This window comes from Saimiri boliviensis, chromosome 15, assembly GCF_048565385.1.
Source record: "Saimiri boliviensis isolate mSaiBol1 chromosome 15, mSaiBol1.pri, whole genome shotgun sequence".
Taxonomy (NCBI): Eukaryota; Metazoa; Chordata; class Mammalia; order Primates; family Cebidae; genus Saimiri; species Saimiri boliviensis.
The window spans coordinates 2,747,404-2,773,593 of NC_133463.1; the positions used below are offsets into that span (position 1 = coordinate 2,747,404).

General features: G+C 40.2%; 1 protein-coding gene and 1 pseudogene across 7 annotated transcripts in view; both read left to right on the forward strand.

Annotated features, from left to right (window-relative positions):
• SPIDR (scaffold protein involved in DNA repair) overlaps window positions 1-26,190 on the forward strand; it is a 401,999-nt gene that overhangs the window by 317,246 nt on the left and 58,563 nt on the right. The gene's annotated exons all lie outside the window — the stretch shown is intronic.
• On the forward strand, window positions 20,068-20,168 carry LOC120362395 (U6 spliceosomal RNA; annotated as a pseudogene).

Sequence of the window (26,190 nt, forward strand, 5' to 3'; positions counted from 1 at the left end):
TACGGAGTATAACTCATTCAGTAAGAATCCATGAGTCATACTGATATAAAAATGAATGAAAAATAAAAATTAAAAAAATTTTAAATGAATGAATTGGAAATTTGATAAGGAATAGGATATTAGATGGTTTCACAGTATCTTCCACACAATGTTTTTTAACTTCAAAAGGAAAATGTAACTTATAGTTGAGAAGCCTGACAGAGATCACCTTAATCAAGTTTTAAAAAGTGAACATCATCAGTAATGGGACAAATCAAAATAATGTGCCAACTCATAGACTCACAGTATATAATTAGAAGCTAGCACGGGATGCGTGCCTATAGTCCCAGCCACTCAGGACGCTGAGGTGAGAGGATCATTGGAGCCCAGGAGTTTGAAATGGTAGTTCACAACAATCACGCCTGTGAATAGCCACTATACTCTAGCCTAGGCAGCAGAGAGAGAGCTTGTCTTAAGAAAAATGGGAACGAATGCCAACAAAAAAAGCACACAGCATCACATCTGTGTTATTTTTACCAATAATACATCACCTGAATCTCATAATTAGAAGATATCAGACAAACCCAAAATGAGGGTTCACTCTCTACAGAACACCTGACCTGTTTCCTTCCAAAATGTCAGGGTTGTAAAAGTCAAGGAAAGACTGAAGAACCATTCCAGATTGCCGAGTATTAAGAGACATGACAACTAAAATGCAACCTGATTCTGAACTCTCTTTTTTTTTTGGCATTACTAGGGCAATGGATAAAATGTGAGTGGGCGAAAAATTAGATAGACGGAAGATCAGTGTTCATGTCCTCCTCTTGATGGCTATAGAGTGATTATGTGGGAGAAAGTCCTTATGTGTAGGAAAAACACACAAAAGCATTTGAAAATGAAGGGGTCAGCAAGTTACCCTCAAATAATTCAGGGGGGAAAAACATGATTTGCACTGTATTTCGAACTTTTTAGTAAATTTAAGATTATTTTAAAACTTTTTAAAGGGATAGTTTAATATATACAAGTCAATAAATATGATATATCACATAAACAAAATTTTTTAAAAATCATATGATAATAGATGCAGAAAAAGCATTTGATAAAATCCAGCATCTTTATGATAAAAACCCTCCAAAAACCTGGCATAGAAGGGATATACCTCACAGTAATAAAAACCATATATGACAAACTGACAGCCAACATCATACTGAATGTGGAAAAGCTGAAAGCACCTCCCTTGATAACTGGAACAAGAAAAGGGTGCCCACCATCACCCCTTCTATTCAACATAGTACTGGAAGTACTAGCCAGAACAGTCAGGCAACAGAAAGAATTAAAGGGTACCCAAATTGGAAAAGAGGAAGTCAAACTATTAATGTGTGCCAGTGAGATGATTGTAAGCCTAGAAAACCCTAAAGACTCCTCCAAAAGACATCTAGATTTGATAAGCAAATTCAGCAGAGTCTTAGAGTACAAAATCAATGTACAAAAATCAGTAGCACTGCTGTACACCAACAATGACCAAGTTGGGAATCAAATCAAGAACTCGATCTTTCTTACAATAACTGCAAAAAATAAAATGCCTAGGAATATATCTAACCAAGGAGGTGAAGGATAAAGAGAATCACAAAACACTGCTGAAAGAAATCGTAGATGACAGAAACAAATGGAAACACATCTCATGCTCATGAATTGGAAGAATCAACATCATGAAAATGGTTATGCTTTTCAAAGCAACCTACAGATTTAATGCAGTTCCTGTCAAAATACCAACGTCATTTTTCACAGAATTAAAAAAACTAATCCTAACATTCATATGGCACCAGAAAAGATCCTGAATAACCAAAGCAATCCTAAGCAAAAAGAATAAATCTGGAAGCGTCACATTACCTGATTTCAAATTATACTGTAGAACTGTAGTTTCCAAAATAGCATGGTGCTGATATAAAAGTAGATACACACTGGAAAAGAATAGAAAGCTCGAGAAATAAGGCCAAATACTTACAGCCAATGAATCTTCAACAAAGCATATAAAAACGTAAATTAGGGCAAAGACACCGTATTTAATCAGTGATGATGGGACAACTGAAAAGCCACATGTAGAAGAATGAAACTGGATCCCTAGCTCTCACCTTATACAAAATCAACTCAAGAGGGATAAAGACTTAAATCTAAGACCTGAAACCGTAAAAATTCTAGAAGATAATGTAGGAAAAACTCTTCTGGACATTGCCTAAGCAAAAAATTCGTGACTAAGACCCCAAAAGCAATTACAACAAAGACAAAAATAAATAAATGGGGGCCGGGCGCGGTGGCTCAAGCCTGTAATCCCAGCACTTTGGGAGGCCGAGGCGGGTGGATCACAAGGTCGAGAGATCGAGACCAACCTGGTCAACATGGTGAAACCCCGTCTCTACTAAAAATACAAAAAATTAGCTGGGCATGGTGGCACGTGCCTGTAATCCCAGTTACTCAGGAGGCTGAGGCAGGAGAATTGCCTGAACCCAGGAGGCGGAGGTTGCGGTGAGCCGATATCGCGCCATTGCACTCCAGCCTGGGTAACAAGAGCGAAACTCCGTCTCAAAAAAATAAATAAATAAAATAAATAAATAAATAAATAAATGGTACCTAATTAAGAAGTTTCTGCAGAGCAACAGAAATAATCATCAGAGTAAAAAGGCAACTCACAGAATGGGAGAAAATATTTGCAAGCTATGCATCTGACAAAGGACTAATATCTAGAATCTACAAAGAATTCAAGCAGATCTGCAAGGAAAAAAGAGAAAATCCCATCAAAAAGTAGGCAAATGACATGAATAGACATTTCTCAAAAGACGATTTACAAGTGGCCAAAAAACATATGAAAAAAATGCTCAGCATCACTAATAATCAGGGAAATGCAAATTAAAACCATAGTGAGAGAGCACCTTACCCCCTCAAGAATGGACATTATTTTGCAAGTTAAAAAAACGATGTTGAAATGGATATGATGAAAATGGAACCCTTATACACTTCTGGTGGGAATGTAAATTAGTACAGGTAAAGCCTTGTATTTATGCATTTGCCAAGGCAGTTTGTTTTTTATTTGGTAGGGTCAGAGCAGGTAGAATATGCATGCATATGTCACAAAAAAAACAAGTGATTTATAAGTCTTTGCATTAGGCAGGACTGGTTTCCAAGCCAGTCATTCAGCTTAGAATGTGAAACCCTGATTCAGAAGTGAATCACCTAAGGATGATTCAACACTGTGTTTCCTGTTCTGCCTGTAGGCCCATTATACTAGTGGTTTACCCTCACCTCACCCAGTTCATTAGACTATCTGGAACTACAAAGCCTGAAGACTACATGAGTGACAGTCTTCGCATTCTCCTTAGACTGCTGATGACTGATACCACTCACCATGCACCGGAGGGATGCTAATCCATTCCATGGAGTGGAGTCTCAGGTTTATAGACTTACTGCCACCAAGAACCCTGCCTCTGAAAGCCTGTGATGACTCTTGTTTGGGCTAACATGCCCTTTGGTGGTCCAGGGGAAGCTGTGGGCCACTAAATTACCCATGGCACCACCAAAACCTGCATCCCTGGGCCAGTGTCTTGTTCCTTACTCTATACCCAGTTATAAACCCTTGTCCCCTCAGGTTTCAGTGATGAATAGGCATGGGAAAGTGGGAATACCAAATGGCCTTTCCTTTGATAGTCAGTCGGGGAATGCATGAGAGCAAATAAGACCTGGTGTGCCTGGGGTTGCTGAGCTGGTGGCACATTAAACTTTCTTAGTGTAGATCTTTCCTTCCTCCCTCCCTCTTTTCCTTCATTGTTCTTCTCCTAGTTTACAATTTCACTAAGTTCTTCCTTTCCTACTTGTACACTTTGTAGCAATATATGTTTTGGTTTGTGACCTACCTCTATGTCTTATGTCCCTTTTCCCCATGAAGGCTAAATAAATGACTGTTGATTAACTCAACTTGGCGTAACAAGCATATATTGATTTTCTGTAATGCATAAGTCTCTGAGCTAAGGGCTCTGACAGGTATATAGGGTATATAAGAAATATGAAAGGTATATAAGAAATATGATTCCTGCCTTCAAGAAACTTCCAGGAGAGAGAAAATATCTCCTCAAATTATAGTAAATGTGATGAGAACTAAAAGACAAAAAATAAACCACTTTAAATGCAAAAGAAATATAATTGTTTACACTGTGGTAATAAGAGAAGTCTTCATACAAGACATGGAGTTTCAGTCTGACTTTGAAAAATGAGCATACTTAGATGAATGGGAGTCACAGTGACTATCAGATTCCGTGAGGGGAACAGGCAGGAGCCAAGACAGATGGGGGGCATGGTAGCAGCATCTTGATCTTCTTAGACCCCAACAGGTGTGTACCAAGAAACATACAGGAGCCACTGGGATACCCCCAGAGTTCCCTGGCTAGGTGCGTGACATGATTAACTCTATTCAATAAGAAAGAGCACTGTAGCAGCAATCTGCAGGAGGGGTTAGAAGAAAGGAAAGAAACGGGGGTTAAGAGACAGGTTGGGAAGCACCTGCCTAATCCATATAGGTAGCAGCAAGGGCCACAAGCAAGACAAGACCATGACAACAGGGATGAGGGGGAGAATATCAAAAAGGTAACGTGGAAGGAAAATGGACAGGTTACAGCAACTGGATGTGAAAGGAAGCATACTCCCAGGTTTTGAGACTGAGTGACGGGGAGAATGGTGGGGCACTCTTCAAGAGGGAGCTCGACGTAATGATGGTAAAGTAAGAGACCTAGAAAGAGAGAGATAGATACTGGCCAGTTACATTAGTTGTATATTCATTAGCCTAAATACAGCATTGATTTTATTCTATGTACCCTAGGAAATATAGATGGACTCATACAACTCTTTGCCAGTGATAAACTAAAACTCTGGTTGATCCTCTCGAGAGGGTTTAGACTCTTTTCTTTCTTAAAGACCTATACTCATATAAGATATTATCTTTTAATACCATTGACATCATATATATCTTCTTAAAAAGGCATAATACCTTACATTTTTCATCCATTGATTTTTGGCCTGAGTGTCAGACAATTCAATGGAGAAAGAAGAGTCATTCCAATCAATGGTTCTGGGATGACTAGTATCCACCTGTAAAAGAATTAAGGTGGACCCCTGCCTCACACCTTATACCAAAATTACTGCAAAATTAATGAAAGAATTAAATATCTCAGAAGAGAATGTAGGACTGTATCTTCCTCACCTTATATATTAGGCAATGGTTTCTTGGATGTGATACCAAAATCACAAACGACAAAAGAAAAAATACATAGATGGGACTTTATCAAAATTAAAAACTTTAATGCCTCAAAAAACAAATTTGCAAATCACTGGTTTTTGTGTTTTTTGGTTTTTGGTTTTTTTGAGACAAAGTCTCACTCTCTCGCCCAGGCTGGAGTGCAGTGGCACGATCTTAGCTCACTGCAATCTCCACCTCCCAGGTTCAAGCGATTCTCCTGCTTCAGTCTCGTGAGTAACTAGGATTACAGGCCTCCGCCACCACACCTGGCTAATTTTTGTGTTTTTAGTAGAGACAGGGTTTCATCATGTTGGCAGGCTGGTCTCAAACTCCTGACCTCAGGTGATCCACCCACCTTGGCCTCCCAAAGTGCTGGAATTAGAGACATGAGCCACCACGCCCAGCCACAAATAACTAATATTTATAGGGGACTTGTATCCAGAATATGTAAAGAATACTTACAACTTAACAATAAAAAGATAACCCAAATAAAAGATGGTTAAAAGATTTGAATAGACATTTCTTCAAAGATATGCAAATGGCCAATAAGCACATGATAATCAACATCATTAGACACTAGGGAAATGCACATAAAAACCACAGTGAGATACTACTTCACAGTCACTAGGATAGCAAGTCAGCAAGATGGCAATAATAAAAAAGGACAGGGACAGTATTAAATATGGATGAATCCAGATGTGGAGAAGTTGGAATCTTTGCACACTGGTGGTGAGAATGTAAAATGTTGCAGCCATTTAGAAAACAGTCTGCCAGTTCCCCAGAAAGTTAAACATGGAATTACCATATGACCCAGAATTTCCACTCCTAGGTGTATACTCTTGAGAATTGAAAACATAATGTTCACATAACTTCTACACAGTCACTCCATAGCAACATTACTCATAATGCAAAAATGTCAAAATAACTTCAATTGTGTATCAGTTGATGGCAGATAAATAAATGTGATATATCCATGTAATAGAATATTATTCAGCAACAAAAAGGAATGAAACACTGATCCTTGCTATAACATGAGTGAACCTAGAACACATTATGCTAAGTGAAAAGAAGTTAGACATGGAAGGCCACATATCATATGACTCCATTTATGTGAAATAACTAGAACCGGCAAATCCATAGAGGCAGAAATCTGATCGGTTGTTGCCAGGGACTCAAGAGAGGGAAGAATAGGAGTGATTGATGAATGGAGGTTTCCTTTGGGGATGATAAAAGTATCTTGGAATTAGTGCTGATGGTTGCAGAACATTGCAAATGTACTTAATGCCACTGTGGTACACTTTAAAAGAATTAAAATGAGCTGGGCATGGTGGCTCATGCCTGTAATCCTAGCACTTTGGGAGATTGAGGCAGGCAGATCACAAGGTCAGGAGTCTGGGACCAGCCTGGCCAGTATGGTAAAACCTCATCTCTACTAAACAAAAATTAGCCAGGCGTGGTGGTGGGTGCCTGTAGTCTCAGCTACTTGGGAGGCTAAGGCAGAAGAATCACTTGAACCTGGGAGGTGGAAGGTTGCAGTGAGCCAAGATCACGCCACTGTACTCCAGACTGGGTGACAGAGCAAGACTCCGTTTAAAAAAAAAAAAGGGATTAAAATGGTAAATTTTATGTTATGTGTCTTTTGCCACAATATAAACAGGTGCATTCCATGGTATATGACTTAAACCTCAGTAAAGCCGTTATAAAAATAGAAGGCATAATAGCTTGTTTTAATTACCAGGGAATTGTGCTGAGGGAAAACAAATCCAATCCCCAAAATTGTATACTGGATGATTCAATTTTATAACATTTTTGAAATGGCAAAATTTTAGAAAAAAGGACAGGTGAATGTTTTTCTGATGTGAGAGATGAGGGTGGGGAGATGGAAGGAGGTGGGTTCTTAAAAGGCAACCTGAGGGACCCTTATGGTGATGAAACTTCAGTATTTTCACTGTGGTTAAAGGTACAGGATCCTAACGGTTGATCAAACTGTATCAAACTAAATACGTGACACACATGCAAGTAAAAGAATGGGGGGTTTTATCCACGTCAGTATCCTAGTTGTGATATTGTTTACTAGTACGTATAGTTTATACTATTGGGGTAACTGGGCAATGGGCAAAGTGTACAGGGGCCCCCTCTGTGGTCTTTCTTTCTTTTCTTTTTCTTTTCTTTTTTTTTTTTTTTTTTTTTTTTTTTTTTTTTGAGACAGAGTCTTGCTCTGTCACCTAAGCTGGAGTGCAGTGGTACAATCTTGGCTCATTGCAAGCTCCGCCTCCCAGGTTCAAGTGATTCTCGTGCATCAGCCTCCTGAGTAGCTAAGATTATAGATGCCCGTCACCACGCCCAGCTAATTTTTGTATTTTATTAGAGATGGGGTTTCACCGTGTTGGCCAGGCTGGTCTCAAACTCCTGACCTCAGGTGATCCACTGCCTCGGCCTCCCAAAGTGCTAAGATTACAGGCGTGAGCCACTGCTGGCGGCCTGTGGTATTCCTTAGAAGTACATGTGACTCTACAATTAACTCAATAAAAATTTCAATTAATGAAAAGGCAGACTGGAAGCAATGGCTCTTGCCTGTAATCCCAGCACTTTGGGAAACCAAGGCGGGAAGATTCTTGAGCCCAGGCGTTCCAGACCAGCCTGAGCAATATAGCAAGACCTCATCTCTACAAAAAATTTAAAAATTAGCTGGGCATGGTAGCACAGGCCTTAATCCCAGTCGTCAGGGAAGCTGCGGTGGAATGATCACTTGAGCCCTGGAGGTCAGTGCTACACTGAGCCATGATCATGCCACTGCACTCCAGCCTGGGCAACAGATTGAGACCCTGTCTCTCTCTCTTTTTTTTTTTTTAAAGGTAAAAGAGGTAAGTATCTTTCAAAATTTGTTCCATCAGTAAATGTCTATCAAATTATAAAACACCTTCTGTTCACTGGTAATCACCAAATCAAAGTCCATACCGGCACCAGTTGTGTCCGCGGTTTTGTGCCTTCCTTAAAGACCAAGCTTGCAGCAGCGTTTTGTTGTTGTTAATTTCAGTAACATGGTATTTTCCTAAAATAAAGATGATATGTGAGTATAGAAAAGGCCTTTCTCAGCCAGGCACAGTGGCTCACGCCTGTAATCCCAGCACTTTGGGAGGCCGAGGCCAGCGGATCCTTGAGCCCAGGAGTTTTAGAACAACCTGGGAAGCATGACCTAAACCTGTCTCTACCAAAAATGCATCTATTAGCCAGCCTGTTGGTGAGTGCGCCTGCGGTCCCAGCTACTCCGGAGGCTGACGTGGGAGGATCAGTTGGGCCCAGGAGGTGGAGGTTGCAGGGAGGCGAGATGACAGCCTGGGAGACAGAGGGAGAGAAAAAAGGCTGAAGGGTTTTTTTTTTTTTGTTTTGGGTTTTTTTGTTTTTTGTTTTTTTTTTTTTTTTTTTTTTTTCTCTTCTTTTGGCTAAATCACTTTTAGCAAAGTAAGGTTGTTATTCCTTTCGGTTCATTGATATTTAAAAGTTTACGTGTCACACTTTTATTTCAACAAAGAGAAAATATGATTTTTAACTGGATAAAAAACACATTTCTGTGTAGTAGAAGTCGTGCTAACATCTCATGTTAAAAAGATAAACAACAGGATTAACTGTTTACTTTGGGAGTGCAGAGGCTGGTTGTTTTTGAGAAGAAGAACACAATGTCCTGCTGTCTCTGGTTTCCCGGCCGTCCTCGAGGCGAGGCGGCTGCAGGAGTGGGCGAGGCCCCCGCCCCGCTGTGCCTCCCGGCCCCGCCCGCGCTCCCGCCTGGCTCGCCCCCGCCCTTTCCAGTGGCTCCCTCAGCGCTTAGGTTCCAGCCCGCTTTTCCTCTCTCCATGCTCCCTTCTCTCTCTCTCTCTCTCTCTCTCTCTCTCTCTCTCTCTCTCTCTCTCCCCCTCCCTCCCTCCCTCCCTCCCTCTCTCTTTTTATCACTTCATCCTCCAGTTTCTTCTGTTTTTACTTTGAGTCGAGGCTTCACAAGAGATTATAAAGTGGAGGGCAGGTCTTTGTTGATCGTTTGAGGCTGCTTAAGTTGACAGTGACCTAGAATGAAACAGCCGGGCCTGACTCCGATTCCGGGAATTCTTGGTGGACTGCTAAGAACTGCTCCCATAACTCACGTAAACATCCCACATAGCCACTTAATCTGCCCTCTCAGCACATGCGTGCACAGGCACACACGTTTGCTGTGCTCTCGCTGTCCCTCACTTGTGAAGCTATGAAACTGAGCCAGTGAATGAAAGAAAGGGGAACAACACATCGTTTGGAAAGGGGGGAAGGGACAATTAAAACTTAAAAGAGAAATTACATTGTACTCCTACAACTTCCCCTACAAATCAAGAGGGGTTTTTATTGTTTTTATTCCTTGTGGTTTGTTCTGTTGCCTTTACAGATAAACAAGACATGTATTTTTAGAGTTTTAAAATATTCTTTAATTGGCATAATGGACATTAAGTTGGTAAGAGACGGAAAAAATTCTTGAAGACAAATATTAACTTTATAATGGACTTTTATACTTCCATCGTGAACAAGGAACCTCTTATCTGTATTATTTTATGTTGCTGGGAATGCGCGGTGGAATGTGGTTTCATTTGGCACCAGTTTTAATCAGCTCTTCCAACATGGTCCAGGCCTCACCCTATGGCTCAGAAATGCGCAGAATCAAAGTCCTGCGGAATGGTTGCTGATTGCTGAAACAGGCGATTCTGCTGCTCCCCTGTTCCCCTGGAACCACTTTCTGACTGCTGCCTTGTTTTCCCAGTTGAGAGGGGTGAAGTGTGGCTGGCTAGGGCCAGGGACCAGCTATAGACATGGGATTTTAATGGTTATGTATTGCTTTACCCAGAATGGAGCTTTACCTTACAAAGCAAAACTGCTGTAGCTGAACGATGATGTCAGCATCATAAGGCTGATCACACACTGGGTTCCCATGAGAAAAGTTCACGTCTGTGTGAGATGATGTGCTCTGTGCTCTCAGTCACCTTCCTGTGAGCCCCTTCCCATAAGATTAGTCCTTTTCTAAAGAGGCAGACACCTGCTTCAGGACTTAGGAAAGCTGGCACTTAATGAGAGAGAATCCTATTTTCTTGTCAGTTAACTCCATCTCTAACAATGAGAATTTGTCTGATAGGTAAAGGAAACTAAGATTTTGAGCACAGAAGAGATGCAGGCATTTAGCTGAGTGTGAAACAAATTCACATAATGTATATTGTGCAGGTACCAGAACTCCTAGTGCCTGTGTCCGTTCATACCCTGTGGTGCCTGCTCCCCTACACTGTAGTCTTGTAGTCATGAAAGTGGGGTTAATTGGCTGAATGTCTAGGGGAGAAGCATTGATCTTAAACATTAAATAAGTGGAATTCAGACTCTTATTCCAAGAACTTTTGAATGGCTCTCTGGCTGATGGAATTAGTACAGTTCTGAGACTCTCATTCTAAACATATGTGCCCTACTGCTTCTCTGTGAGATATTTTATCATGGCTTTCTAAGCACTTATCCTAGTTAATCACTCCTAAAGATAGCATGGGGCATAGAAGTCACCTGCAGCCACGGCCTTAGCTCAAGATTGCTAGCAGCGGAGAGTATGGTGTACTGGATGCATATCTTTGCCTTGCACAGTGGATTTGCTGTGGCAGGACAGCAAAGGAATGTACTCAACTGCTTCACAAAGTGGAAGCTCTGTTTTATGAACATTAATCACATAACTTTAAGATGTCAGATCTCCTGCTGCAGCCTGGCTAGCCACTGGTTCCCAGTGTTTCAGAGCTTACTAAGGATGGTGCTGGTGTCTGCTGGTTGTCATGTGGAGCACAGCCACACACAGTGAGCATCTGCTCCTCAACTTGGGTGATACACATCTATTTAACCTTCCTTAAACTAAAATAACTGAAAAGAACTTTTAGAGAATAGCTCCTTGTCTTGTAAAAGGACTGTCAGCCCAGAGAGCTTCTATGCCTTGTCGGTAGCGGCAGAGCCAGGACCCAGTGCCCCTGCTCTCCTGTTTCAAGTCACACTCTCCACAGAGCAGTTTGGCCTTCCCAGTTCTGTGTGAATCAGCCCTGTTCTCGCTTGCATCTGTCTCGAGTCACTAGAGCAGCTTCTGGGTTCTTTCACAGCTCCCTGTTCTCTGAAATGAGGCCTATCCCAAGCCTGATGTAGAAGCTGCTCTTCACTCTCAACGCCTGCTCACCTCCTCCGAACCTCAGGCCAGTGCAGGCGCTCTCTCCTGCATCCCTTACCCACAACTGTGCTCTCTGGTCTCTACCTTGAAATGTTTCTTGAATGTCTTGAAGGTGTTCTCACATGCTGACAGAAGCCAAAGAGGCAAAGACAGTGGCAGCATCAGAGGGTTGATACCAGGTTTGGGGGGGAGGACACCAGGACGGACTCAGGAGCCCACGCCTCATCCTGAGGCAGCCACCGTGGGTGTTGACCTGGTGCTACCAGAGTTGCAGGTTTCTCAAGATAACTAGAAAGTTGAATTCTATGTAAAGTCTTCCAGGTTTTAATTTTAGTTACTAGTTTCTGAAAACTTTAACACTGCATAAACAAAAGAAAACATACCAGCCAGTGAGCACTACTTTGCACCTTCACTCCTTCCTCTCAGCCATTTGTCATTGATTAGGGCAGTGGATTCCCACTGGGTCTAAGGAGACTGTCTAAAAGTTCCCTCTTCAAGCCATCTTCCACCCTGCGCAAGAGTTACATTTCTGAAACAAACATTGTATCAGTATATTCTTTTTATCTAACACTTCTGAGTGGCTCCTGCTCATTTACTCATTGATGACAGGAGCCAGATATGCTGACACACATAACCCCTAAGTCTCCCAGTTAGGTCAGCCTCCTTACACAGCCCTCACACGGACTCTATCCTCCTCGGGGCCTCTGGGTGCCAGCTGCACCCAGCCATGGGAGGGGGCCTCTCCCTCCCCCACCCACAAAACCCTGTCCCTCCCCAGCGCCGTTACTCCCTTCTTTCCAAGAGAAAATAATTCTTCTCAAATTTTTTATTTTTTCATAAATATGTTTAATTTTTAATTAAGAATAATGCAACTGGGCCGGGCGCGGTGGCTCAAGCCTGTAATCCCAGCACTTTGGGAGGCCGAGGCGGGTGGATCACAAGGTCGAGAGATCGAGACCATCCTGGTCAACATGGTGAAACCCCGTCTCTGGCTGGGCGCGGTGGCTCAAGCCTGTAATCCCAGCACTTGGGGAGGCCGAGGCAGGTGAATCACGAGGTCGAGAGATCGAGACCATCCTGGTCAACATGGTGAAACCCCGTCTCTACTAAAAAATACAAAAAATTAGCTGGGCATGGTGACGCATGCCTGTAATCCCAGCTGCTCAGGAGGCTGAGGCAGGAGAATTGCCTGAACCCAGGAGGCGGAGGTTGCAGTGAGCCGAGATCGCACCATTGCACTCCAGCCTGGGTAACAAGAGCGAAACTCCGTCTCAAAAAAAAAAATATAATGCAACAAGAATAATAATGATAAATAGTCTTTCCTCGTATCTCTGCTTTCCCTTATTGCTATGGTCTGAATGTTTGTATCTTCCCCAAAAGTTATATGTTGAAATCTTCACCCCCAAGATATTAGGGGCTGGGGCCTTTGGGATTAACGTCCTTATAAAAGAGGCCCACGAGAGAGTTCTTGACCCTTCCATCGTAGGAGGTTGCTTTTAAAAGACAGCTGTCAACAAGGCAGCAGGCCCTCACCAGATGCCAAACCTGCTGGTGCCTTCATCTAGAACTTCCCAGCCTCTAGAACTATGAACAATACATTTCTGTTGTTTATGAGCCACCTCATCTGTGGTATTTTTGTTAGAGCAGCTCAAATGGACTGAAACACCTATCTTGTCTTTCTCCCTTATTATCTTCTAGCCTCCTTGCAATTTCTCAAACGTGGAAAACCTCCTTCCCATCCTAGGGTTTCGTACATGCAGTGCTCTCTGTTGTCATTGTTCTTCTCTCAGCCTTTGCATGACTGGTTGCTTCCCTCACTTTAGGCTCAGCTTTAAGAAGCTTTTCCTGACGACCCTGGCTAGACTGACCCACCACCCCGGTGCTGTCTCTCACAGCACTCTTTATTTCCTTCCTAACACCCACACAATCTGTGGTTGCCCTATTGTGTGTGATTGGTCTCTCTTGCCAAGGAGCAAAGAGGGCAGGGACTGTTTGCCTGCTACCCTGTACCTAGCACCTCACAGGGCCTATCCAGGATGCATTCCTGCCGTATTTAGCACATAAATGGATGAATCATTGATTTACTAGACACCCCCAGAAGACCAAGACACTGTTTTGGGGCACAATGACAAACCCCCAAATGCTTTTGTTATTAAAAATCTTGTTACACTTATTTCATGGCTCCGCAGCCCTTCGTGCCTCACTGCGTCTGTTGCACGTCCATTATCTGGCTTGGCAATTTAGTACTTGGCTCATTTCTTGTGTTCAAGCGAATCAAGATGTCTCTTAAGAAATAACTCACACTTGGCCGGGCGTGGTGGCTCAAGCCTGTAATCCCAGCACTTTGGGAGGCCGAGGCGGGTGGATCACGAGGTCAAGAGATCGAGACCATCCTGGTCAACATGGTGAAACCCCGTCTCTACTAAAAATACAAAAAATTAGCTGGGCATGGTGGCGTGTGCCTGTAATCCCAGCTACTCAGGAGGCTGAGGCAGGAGAATTGCCTGAACCCAGGAGGCGGAGGTTGCGGTGAGCCGAGATCGTGCCATTGCACTCCAGCCTGGGTTAACAAGAGCGAAACTCCGTCTCAAAAAAAAAAAAAAAAAAAAAAAAAAAAAGAAATAACTCACACTTAAGTCTACAAATTCAGAACGAATACTTTCCAAATACTCTGAAGACTTATAAATAAGGGCTAAAGAGCCATTTTGTTTTCTCACATGACACATGCTAATCATCTAGAGAATCTTTACTTCCAATGGAAATAAAGAAACAAACCAACTTTCAGAATAGCAGAGTGAGGACACAGTAGATTCTTTTTTTTTTTTTTTTTTTTTTTTGGTAGGAAGTGATTTATTTAGAGAGAAAGAAACAGCTAACTCTCACACTGAGTGGGAAAATCCAGAAAGATGGAATCCAGGAGAGGAAAGCAGCTTCCACACTGAGTGGAAGGGACTAGAGAGAGATGGAGTTCAGGAGGGGAAGACAGGCTTCCACGAAGGGAATGTTCGTGAAAGGGGACCCAAACATGGAGTCCCAGTAGATTCTTTCTCTAATAAACATTTAGCTAGAGAAAATTATGAAAGACAAGCATTTAAAAATTCTAGAAATTGTCTTAAGGGCATACAGCAAATGGATAAACATTCTATGAATGGAATCAAAAATAACTACTAAATCTCAGTGAGAATATCAAGTCTGTGGCCTTTGAGCCACCACCCACTCCCCCACCATCCAAACTCATTTTATGGAGACTAACCTGGGGTTCTACTTCAGGGGGTCCTGTCAAGAAGATGGTACCCCTAACCCCCATTGTAGGGTACATTTCACCTTTCATGGCCAGCTTTAAGCATCTCTCATCACCTACCAGATGAGTCAGGCCAAGACCTAATTGTCCCATCCCAGCTCACAGATAGGTTAGAGGCGTCATGCTTGAGAGACCAACCCGGAAGAATAGTGGTGGAGGGGTAAAGCAGGCAGTAGAAACTGCATTTGGAGAGGTCCAGATGTTTGATTTAGCAGACAAAGATTTCAAAGCAGCCATTATAACTATGTCCAAAGAACTGAAGGAAACCATGTCTAAAGAATTAAAGGAACATATGTTAACACTGTCTTATCAAATAGAGTGTCAATTAAAAGATACAAACTATGAGAAGAACCAAATGGAAATTCTGTTGTTGAAAAGAACAACAATCGAATTGAAAAATTCACCAGAGGGGCTCAACTGTAGATTTGAGAATGTAGAAAAAAGAATTCGTGGACTTGAAATTAAGATAATCAGGCTGGGCATGGTAGCTCACGCCTAAAATCCCAGCATTTTGGAAGGCTGAGGCTGGTGGATCACTTCAGCTTAGGAGTTTGAGACCAGCCTGGGCAACATGGAGAAACCCCATCTCTACCAAAAATACAAAAATTAGCCTGATGTGGTGGACTTGGGAGGCTGTGGTAGAAGGATCACTTGAGCCTGGGAGGTTGAGGCTGCAGTGAGCCATGATTGTGCCACTGCACTCCAGCCTGGGTGACAGAGTGAGACACTGTCTCAATAAAAGAGAGCGAGAAAGAAATTAAGCTAAGATTGTGCAATCTGAGAGAGAAAATGCAGGATACAAAAGAGAACCTCATAAAAATGTTGGACGTGATTAAGTTCACCAAAATATATGTAATGAGAATGTGAGAAAGAGAGAGGATGATGCAGAAAATATTTGAAGAAATAATGGCTGAACACTTGTCAAATTTGATGAAAAATTTTAATATGCATATCCAGGAAGCTCAGTGAACTCAAAGGAGGATAGAGTCAAAGAGATCTACACCCAGACACCTCCTAGTGAAAATGTTGAAAACCAGAGATAAAGAGAAAATCTTGAAAACAACAAAAGCAATATGACTCATCATATAGTAATACAAGGGAATCCCAGTGACCGTCCAGCAGACTTCTCATCAGAAACAATGGAGACCAGAAGGCACTGGGATAATATCTTCAAAATGCTGAAAGAAACAAATTACTTACACCATACTTTCTTTCTGGCCTTTAATTCCTGAGGTTAGGTCACTAGGATTGAACGTTAATAAGTTTCATCTTAGACAACTCACCTTTTTAATTTTTATAGAAACCAAAGACCACGGTTGTTCATCTTCATTTTGAAGTGTTCTAGCTTTTTACTTGTTTGGACTAGACCTACTTATTAGCCACAGAACTCTAATTTTTGTACAAAATTTCTTTCAGTCACAGAACCATGAGAAATTAGTTTGTACTATATAAATGTGTTATAGCCACTACAAATTAAATAATGGATACATATCTGTGGAAATGTTAAGACTAGTTATCTTAAGATAGGTGGTACACTCTTCTGGATATCACCTGCTAAATACTGCTTATACACAGTATGCATACTTAAAATCATGTGTTTCTGGATCAGGTGACCACTCAGGGATTTCCTGGCATTCTTGGGTATAAAATATCATATTATCAAGGAGGTTGAACACAGTAGTAATTATGTATGGTTTTGATATCTTAAAATACATGTTAGAAAAAAACATTCCTAACAACATTTTGGTGATAGTGCTAATTTTTGAGAAACACCTATTAATACTTTGTGAATATTAGTGCTTAAAAAAAAATTTTTTTTTTTTGCTTTTTTGATGAAAGATAATTTGGAAGAGCTTTAAATAGAAGGCTATTTGAAATAACCTCTTAGCTATTTATGCTGTGGTTTTCCTAGTCACTTTAAAAATTCATCACTTTTTTTTTTTTTTTTTTGAGACAGAGTTTTGCTCTTATTACCCAGGCTGGAGTGCAATGGCGCGATCTCAGCTCACCACAACCTCCGCCTCCTGGGTTCAAGCAATTCTCCTGCCTCAGCCTCCCGAGTAGCTGGGACTACAGGAGTGCGCCACCATGCCCAGCTAATTTTTGTATTTTTAGTAGAGATGAGGTTTTACCATGTTGACCAGGATGGTCTCGATCTCTTGACCTGGTGATCTACCCGCCTCGGCCTCCCAAAGTGCTGGGATTATAGGCGTGAACCACCGTGCCCAGCCAAAAATTCATCACTTTTTAATTACTGTGTTTGAAAGGTTGATAAACCAATTTTTAAGTATTCATAGTTTTTGGTTCTTCCAGTTCTGTAGGCCTTTAAACTGTGCTTTCCAATAGGGTGGCCACTAGCCACATTTGATTATTTATATTTAAACTAATTAAAATTAAATAAAATTTAAAATGTAGTTCCTCAGTTGTATCAGCCATATCTCAAGTGCTCAGTAGTCACATATGACTAGTGGCTAACACATTAGACAACATAGACATAGAACATTCACTCCATCCTTGCAGAGAGTTGTCTATTCCTTATTGCTGACTACAGTGGTGTGTAAATCAATTTCACCCGCACTTGAATTCTAATGGAGGTTTAGCTCTGGAAATTAAGCTGGTAATTCCCCACTTTTGTAAATTTAAAGAGGTATTTATATCAAATATGCTTATATATTCATTTCATTTTATTGTTAGTTTGCTTATTTAATGTTGTATGGTTTTGGGCAAGATAGTAAATCTTTCTGATCTTCAGTCTTCTATGTGCTGAATAGGGATAATAGCCTAGCTCTTAAGGGCCTTTTGAGGAGAAGAATGCAAATAGAACAGGATCTGGCACTAACTGACAGCTGTCAAGATGATGAACCTCTAACCCACATACACTATGAAAAAAATTAATGTTTTTATTTTAAACTTCAAATTTGTGGGAGTAATGTATTATATAGCAACATAAAGTGAATGCAGTAAGAGTTAATAACAAAAATAATATATTTTAAAACTACTATAAAATTTGAAAAATACTTCCAAATAACTATTGGATCAAAAAAGAAATAATGACAATTTTAAAATACCTACAACTAATAAAAAAATAAAAATACTAAATATTAAAATTTATGTGATGTCATTAACTTGATGTTTAGAATAAATTTTAGTCAAATTATCTCAACTTTTAAAAGAAGAAAGGGTCCAGGTGCAGTGGCTCGTGCCTGTAATCTCAGTACTTTTGGAGGCCCAGGCAGGCAGATCACCTGAGGTCAGGAGTTCGAGACAAGCCTGGCCAACATGGTAAAACCCCATCTGTGTTAAAAATATAAAAATTAGCCAGGCGTGGTGGCACATGCCTGCAGTCCCAGCTACTCGGGAGGCTGAGGCATGAGACTCGCTTGAACCTGGGAGGCAGAGGTTGCAGTGACCCAAGATCATGCCATTGTACTCCAACCTGGGCAGCAGAGGGAGACTCAGTCTCAAATAAATAAATAAAAATGAAAAGAAGATTGGCAACAAAAGCCAAAATAGACAAATGGGACCTAATTGAACTCCACAGCTTCTGCACAGCAAAAGAAACAGTCATTAGAGTGAATCAGCAGCCAACAGAATGGGAAAAAATTTTTGCAGTCTACCCATCTGACAAGGGGCTGATATCCAGAATCTACACAGAACTAAAACAGATCTACAAGAAAAAAACAAACAAGCCCATTCAAAAATAGGCAAAGGATATAAACAGACACTATACAAAAGAAGACATACAGGAGGCCAACAAACATATGAAAAAATGCTCATCGTCACTGGTCATTAGCGAAACACAAATCAAAACCACATTGATGTATCTCACACCAGTTAGAATGGCGATCATTGAAAAATCTGGAGAGAACAGATGCTGGAGAGGATGTGGAGAAATAGGAACACTTTTACACTGTTGGTGGGAGTGTAAATTAATTCAACCATTATGGAAGACAGTGTGGCGATTCCTCAATGACCTAAAAATAGAAATCCCATTTGACCCAGCAATCCTATTACTGGGTATATATCCAAAGGATTATAAATCATTCTACTATAAGGACACATGCACATGAATGTTCATTGCAGCACTGTTTAAAATAGCAAAGACCTGGAACCAACCCAAATACCCATCGATGATAGACTGAACAGGGAAAATGTGGTACATATACACCATGGAATATTATGCAGCCATTAAAAACGATGAGTTCGTGTCCTTTGTAAGGACCTGGATGAACCTGGAAACCATCATTCTCAGCAAACTGACACAAGAGCAGAAAATCAAACACCGCATGTTCTCACTCATAGGCAGGTGTTGAACAATGAGAACACATGGACACGGGAAGAGGAGCTCTACACACTGGGGTCCGTTGGGGGGAAATGGGGGAGGGACATGGGGGTGGAGAGGTGGGGAGAGAGCATGGGGAGAAATGACAGATAAAGGTGAGGGGAAGGAAGGCAGCAAACCACACTGCCATATGTGTACCTATGCAACAATCTTGCATGTTCTTCGCATGTACCCCAAAACCTAAAATGCAATTAAAAAAAAAACAGAAGAAGAAGAAAGGACTGGACACAGTGGCTCATATTTGTAATCCCAGCATTTTAAGAGTCCAAGGCAGCAGGATTGTAAGAGACCAGCCTGAGCAACATAGCAAGACCTCATCTCTTTAAAATGAAAAGAGGCCGGGCACGGTGGCTCAAGCCTGTAATCCCAGCACTTTGGGAGGCCGAGGCGGGTGGATCACGAGGTCAAGAGATTGAGACCATCCTGGTCAACATGGTGAAACCCCGTCTCTACTAAAATACAAAAAATTAGCTGGGCATGGTGGCGCGTGCCTGTAATCCCAGCTACTCAGGAGACTGAGGCAGGAGAATTGCTTGAACCCATGAGTCGGAGGTTGCGGTGAGCCGAGATCACGCCATTGCAGTCCAGACTGGGTAACAAGAGTGAAACTCCGTCTCAAAAAAAAAAAAAAAAATGAAAAGAGAGAAAAAAAAAAAGAAAAGCCAGGCATGGTGGCATGTGTTTGTGGTCCCAACTACTCAGGAGGCTGAAGTAGGAGGATAGCTTGAGAGAAAGCCTACAAATTAATGAGCTAACCCTCCAACATAAGAAATAGGGAAAGAATAATAGAATTAGTCCAAAGAAAATGGAAAAAAAATAATTATAAGAGTAGAAATTAATGACATAAATAGTGACTAAGCAAAAGCAAGAAATAATAACAGTCCTATCGTAAAATTGATAAAGAAAACATAAATAATAGTAAAAAGGAAAATTAGGAATATCAGTTCCATTAGGGATTAGAAACAGATGTGCTCACTTTGGCAGCATGTATACTATAATTGGAAAGGTACAGAGAAGATTAGCATGGCCCCTGGGCAAGGATGACATGCAAATTCATGAAGCACATTTTGAGTAATATTAACTTGAAAAAAAGTAAGAATATTGCTATTAAGTTTGAAAATAGACAAGATAGAAAAATCCTTAGAAAAATGTATTACCAAAATATCTTAAGAAAAAAATTAAAAAGTTCAGATAGTCTGATTATCATTAGAGATGTTGAGCTGGTAGTTTAGAATCCTCTCAGAAAAAAAAAAATTAAAAAAACACTAAAACTGAATGATTTTATTACCTAATTATTTCAAACTGTCAAAACAGTTTGTCTTATACTTTGTATCTAAAATTTTCAAAAGAAAAAAAGGTAATCATCAACTCATTCTGTGAAGCTGATATAATGATCTTGATACCAAATTTAGTATAAAAATAAAAGTAAAGATCAGTATCATTAATGGACTTAGAGACAAAAATCCTAAATAAAACATAGCAAATAGGATCTTGGCTTTACATCAGGAGTGAAAAATTACTTTAATACTTGGAAAGAATTTGTAATTGGTCATTTGCCATGTTAACATGTTAAAGGGGAAAAACAATTAGTTCAATTAATACAGATAATGCATTTGATAAAATCCAACACTCATTCATTATTTAAAAAAAAAAAAGTCCTTAGTAAACTAGGAATCCCTACCTGGGTGAAGGGTATCTACAAAAAAAAAAAAAAAAAAACGAAAAACCACCAACAATAAAGCAAACATTAGTGACTGTAAAACAATGAAGACTTTTTCTTTAAAGTTGGAACAAAATAAGGATGCCCAGTCACTGGCTTCTCTTCAGCATTGTCCTGAAGGTCCTAAAAGGCAGTCAGAAAAGAAAATGAGAAGCAAAATTGGAATTATGAAATGATTGCATAAAAGTATATTAAAAGGATTACAAATAATAAAGTTTAGTAAGTTGATAGATTATTACAAAAGTTCAGTATACAAGGCCATTGTATTCTTACACACCAGCAACATGCAACAACAAACAAAAACACCACTTAAAATAGAACACAAAACCGTAGACAATCTAGACCTAGATCTAACAAAACATGTACAAGAGCTATATGGAGAAAATTATAAAATTTTATTATAAAAGTTGACCTAAGTACCCCACTAAGAAAAAGATTTATCTACCAGTCACTGTACCATATCCTGTATCACTATATCATGTGATTGACTTTAATGCTCACAACACCTCTCTAAATTAGATTTTCTTATTTTGTGTTAAAAATGAATTAATTCAAGCTCATACAGATAAGTAACTTCTGCAAAGTTATTGACATGATGCTGCCCCCTGGGAAGCCATTTGTGTTCCACTGAATATGATAAAATTTATGATAAATACCTGGTGGTTCAAGAAAAACAAGTCAATCATGGGGACACTTAGCTGCTCAGACCTGTCACACTAGCACAGATTTTAGGAGATAGTGTTTCACTGGGCAGGAAGCATTGACAAGTGGGTGGAATTCAGCGCGGCTGCTGATAAGCTCACGCTGGTCTGGGCAGTCGGTGGAATGCCACAGTTCTAATCCAGTTTAACCAGGGGGGTGATGACTCCACCTCGGGCCTGAGCCAGCCTGCCTCTGAGCTGCAGCTGTGTGAGCAGAACAGAGTGGGAGAGTGTGTGTGGTGGGTGTGAACACCAGGAAAAGAATAGTGACAACTCATCTCTACGGCAAAAGAATAGACAGAAGGACCCTTCCTTGTTATTTGAGACAAAGGAAAATGTCAGGGCAAACTTAAAGGCAAAGGTAGTAGCCAGTTCTACACCTCTCCCTTCTCAACACAATCAATCAAAAATATAGAAACCTTGTATATGGATCTCTGGGGATTTTTGTATTTGTCTTGACTTTTGTGTAGGTTAAAAAATAACATTTTAAGCAAAGTCGGGCATATCAGGAGGAGATGAGCAGGCCTTAACGTAATCACATGTGAAGGGTCAAGGGCCACCATGGTTGTTCTCTATCAGGAGAGCCTGGAAATTTCTCCTAGGAAATGCAGTCTGGTCCTACCTCCAGTTCCCCTCCATGCCCTGGTCCCCGAGGCTTGGCCTGTGGACTTCCCTATTTAGATGTGGAACGGAGAAGTGAGTCACGTGAAGAGGTAACTAGGAGGTAAGGAGGCCTTTAAATGGATGTATAGACCAAAAAAAAAAAAAAGACATTATAAATTCAACATCAAAATGTCTGCTTTTATACCTGCTCTCAGGTAGCATACTGGAAACTAAAAAAGACCTCAGCACTTGGAGAGAAGGGAGGGAAACAAAACATGACTGGACTATGAATGGAAAAATTAGTTCCTGTCTAGAAAATCTATACCCAGCTAAACTGCCCATAAAGTTTGTAGAGTGATTACTAACAACTTTATGAATGGTTTTAAAATTTTATCTTACACTCTTCTTTTTTCAGGAAACTAGAAGACAAGAACTACTGAATTAAAGTCAAAAGATATAGGTGTAAGAAATAGCAGCTCCAACATAGTAGAGCAGCAAGGGGGAACCGCCAGATTTTGTGCCAATAGATCCTGGGATGATATTGTGTCCAGGTATATAGATGCTGACCCATCCAGATTGGAGTACAGCAGAAGGCTCCAGAAGAGCTTTTCAGGGTACAATACCTGTGAGGTTAAGCATCCTGAGAGAAGATCTCGGTAATTGAGGTTTAGGGTAGATTTTGTGATAAGTGCATAAAAAACTAATTTAAATGAATATAGGGAGCAAGGTGTGGTGGCTTGTGTCTGTAATCCAGGGCTGTGGGAGTCAAAGTGGGAGGGTTGCTTGAGGCCAAGAGTTTAACACCAGCCTGGGCAACATAGCAAGACCCTGTCTCTACATATGTACATACATGCATACCTACATACATACATACATAAATGTTTATCAGAAAAGTAAAGTTTTATTTTACTTTTAAAGTATTATTTTACTTTTATTTTATGCTTTATTATGCTAAAGCCTATGAATTTCCTTATGTATTGATGTAATCCATACATTTGGACATGTGGTATTTTGATTATCAACTAGGTCAAAGTATTGTCCCTTTTCTCTGTGATTTCTTATTTGACCTATGAGTTGAAAAAAAAAAAATTGTGAATTTTCCAAATGTAAGAGGATTTTTTAAATATGTATTTTTTGCTTGGTTTCTCATTTAATGATATTTTAGCCAAAGAATATGTCCTATATGGTAAGATTATTTGAAATTCATTGTGACTTGGTTTATAGCCAAGTATATAGTGATAAACACTTAATTAATGAGAGAGAGAGAATCTGGCGTCACGCAGGCTGGGGTGCAGTGGCCAGATCATAGCTTACTGCAGCCCCCAACTTCTGGGTTCAGGCTATCCTCCTACCTCAGCCTCCTGAGTAGGGGAGACTACAGGCACACACCACTGTGCCTGGCTATTTTATTTTATTTTATTTTTTATAGATATGAGGTCTCACTTTGTTGACCAGGCTGGTCTTGAACTCCTGGCTTTGAGCAGTCTTCCCAACTCAGCCTCCCAAAGTGCCGAGATTACAGATCCGAGCCGCCACATCCAGCCTCTAGTCACCTCTTTTAAATCTTCCATGTATGCTTGAGAATGCATTTTTATTTCTAATTATGGGCAGTTTTTCTAATTGTTTATCCAACAAATCAAACTAGGTATATGCAGGTTTTCTAAATTTTTACTAACTTTTTTATCTGTTGACTTATCAATAATTGGCAGAGGTGTGCTAAAATTTTCCGCAGTGGTAGTGGATTTAATTTCTCTGTGTAGTTTTACTAGTTTATGCTTTATATATTTTGAGCTAGTAAGAGCATAAAAGTTTATAATTGTATGTCTTCCTGGTAAATTAAACCTTCTTATCTATATTAGTCACCTCTCTATCCTTAATACTACTTTCTTAAAATCTATTTTGCTTACTATCAAAACCACCTTTTCAGCTTTATTTTGACAGTAACCAAACCAGCATGGTACGGTACAAAAACAGATATATAGACCAATGGAGCAGAACAGAGGCCTCAGAAATAACACCACACATCTACAACCATCTGATCTTTGACCTGACAAAAACAAGCAATGGGGAAAGGATTCCCTATTTAATAAATTGTATTTGGAAAACAGGCTAGCCATATGCAGAAGACAAAAACTGGACCCGTTCCTTACACCTCATACAAAAATTAACTCAAGATGGATTAAAGACTGAAACATAAGACCTAAAACCATAAAAACCCTAGAAGAAAACCTAGGCAATACCATTCAGGACATAGGCGTGGGCAAATACTTCATGGCTACAACACCAAAAGCAATGGCAATGAAAACCAAAATTGACAAATGGGACCTAATTAAACTAAAGAGCTTCTGCACAGCGAAAGGAACTATCACTAGAGTGGACAGGGAACCTACAGAATGGGAGAATACTTTTGCAACCTATCCATCTGACAAAGATCTAGTATCTAGAATCTACAAAGAACTTAAACAAATTTACAAGAAAAAAACAACGCCATCAAAAAGTAGGCAAAGGATATGGTCAGACACTTCTGAAAAGAAGACATTTATGCGGCCAACAAACATATGAAAAAAAGCTCATCATCAGTGGTCATTAGACAAATGCAAATCAAAATCACAGTGAGATACCATCTCACACCAGTTAGAATAGTGATGATTAAAAAGTCAGGAAACTGGGAGGCCAGGGCAGGCGGATCACGAGGTAAAGAGATCGAGACAATCCTGGCCAATGTAGTGAAACCTCATCTCTACTAGAATATAAAAATTAGCTGGGCTAATTTTTATTAGCTCACATCTGTAGTCCCAGCTACTTGGGAGGCTGAGGCAGGAGAATTGTTTGAACCCAGGAGGTGGAGGTTGCAGTGAGCCGAGATCTCGACACTGCACTCCAGCCTGGCACCTGGCAAAAGAGCAAGACTCTGTCTCAAAAAAAAAAAAAAAAAAAAAAAAAAAAAATGGCAGGAAACAGCAGATCCTGGAACGGATGTGGAGAAATAGAAACGCTTTTACACTGTTCGTGGGAGTGTAAATTAGTTCAACCGTTGTGGCAATTCCTCAAGGATCTAGAACCAGAAATACCATTTGACCCAGCAATCTCATTACTGGGTATATACCCAAAGGATTATAAATCATTCTATTATAAAGACACATGCACACGTATGTTTATTACAGCACTGTTTACAATAACAAAGACCTGGAACCAATCCAAATGCCTGTCAATGATAGAATGGTTAAAGAAAATGTGGCACATGTACACCATGGAATACTATGCAGCCATAAAAAGGATACGTTCATGTCCTTTGCAGGGACATGGATGAAGCTGGAAACCATCATTCTCAGCAAACTGACACAAGAACAGAAAACCAAACACTGCATGTTCTCACTCATAAGTGGGAGTTGAACAATAGAACACATGGACATAGGAAGGGGAATATCATACACTGGGACCTAGGGGTTAAGGGAGGGACAGCTTTAGAAGAAATGCACAATGTAGATGACAGGTTGATGTGTGCAGCAAACCACCATGGCACATGTGTACCTATGTAACCTGCACGTCTGCACATGCATCTTAGAACTTAATTAAAACTAAAAAAATTTTGTCAGAAACATTTTTTCCTGTCTTTTTACTTTGAATCTTTCTGTACTTTTGTTACCAGTTTATTGGAAGACATTTTTATTTCCTTTAAACAACATGACAGATTCTGTCTTTGACATGTTTAAATCATTTTTGTTCCATTTCTAATATGCAAGGACTTTTGTTTACCCTTTCACTTATCACCTGTTTTTTTTTTTTTTTGCTATTAAATGTTTTTTCTTTATGTTTTCCTTTTTTGTTTGTTTTCCTGTATTTCTCATTCTATTGTTTTCCTCTAGTGATTAGAAGGTTATATTCCCTGTTTCTGTTCTTTGGTGATTATCCTTGAAATGGTATCACATATACTATTCTTAAGTTAATATCTTAACTCCAGGCTTAGAGTGATATAAGGACTTGGGAACACTTGAGCTCCAGTCATCCCACGTTTGATTTCCTTGCTATCCATTTTCAGTTTTTCAGCTCTCTACACATTTAATAAT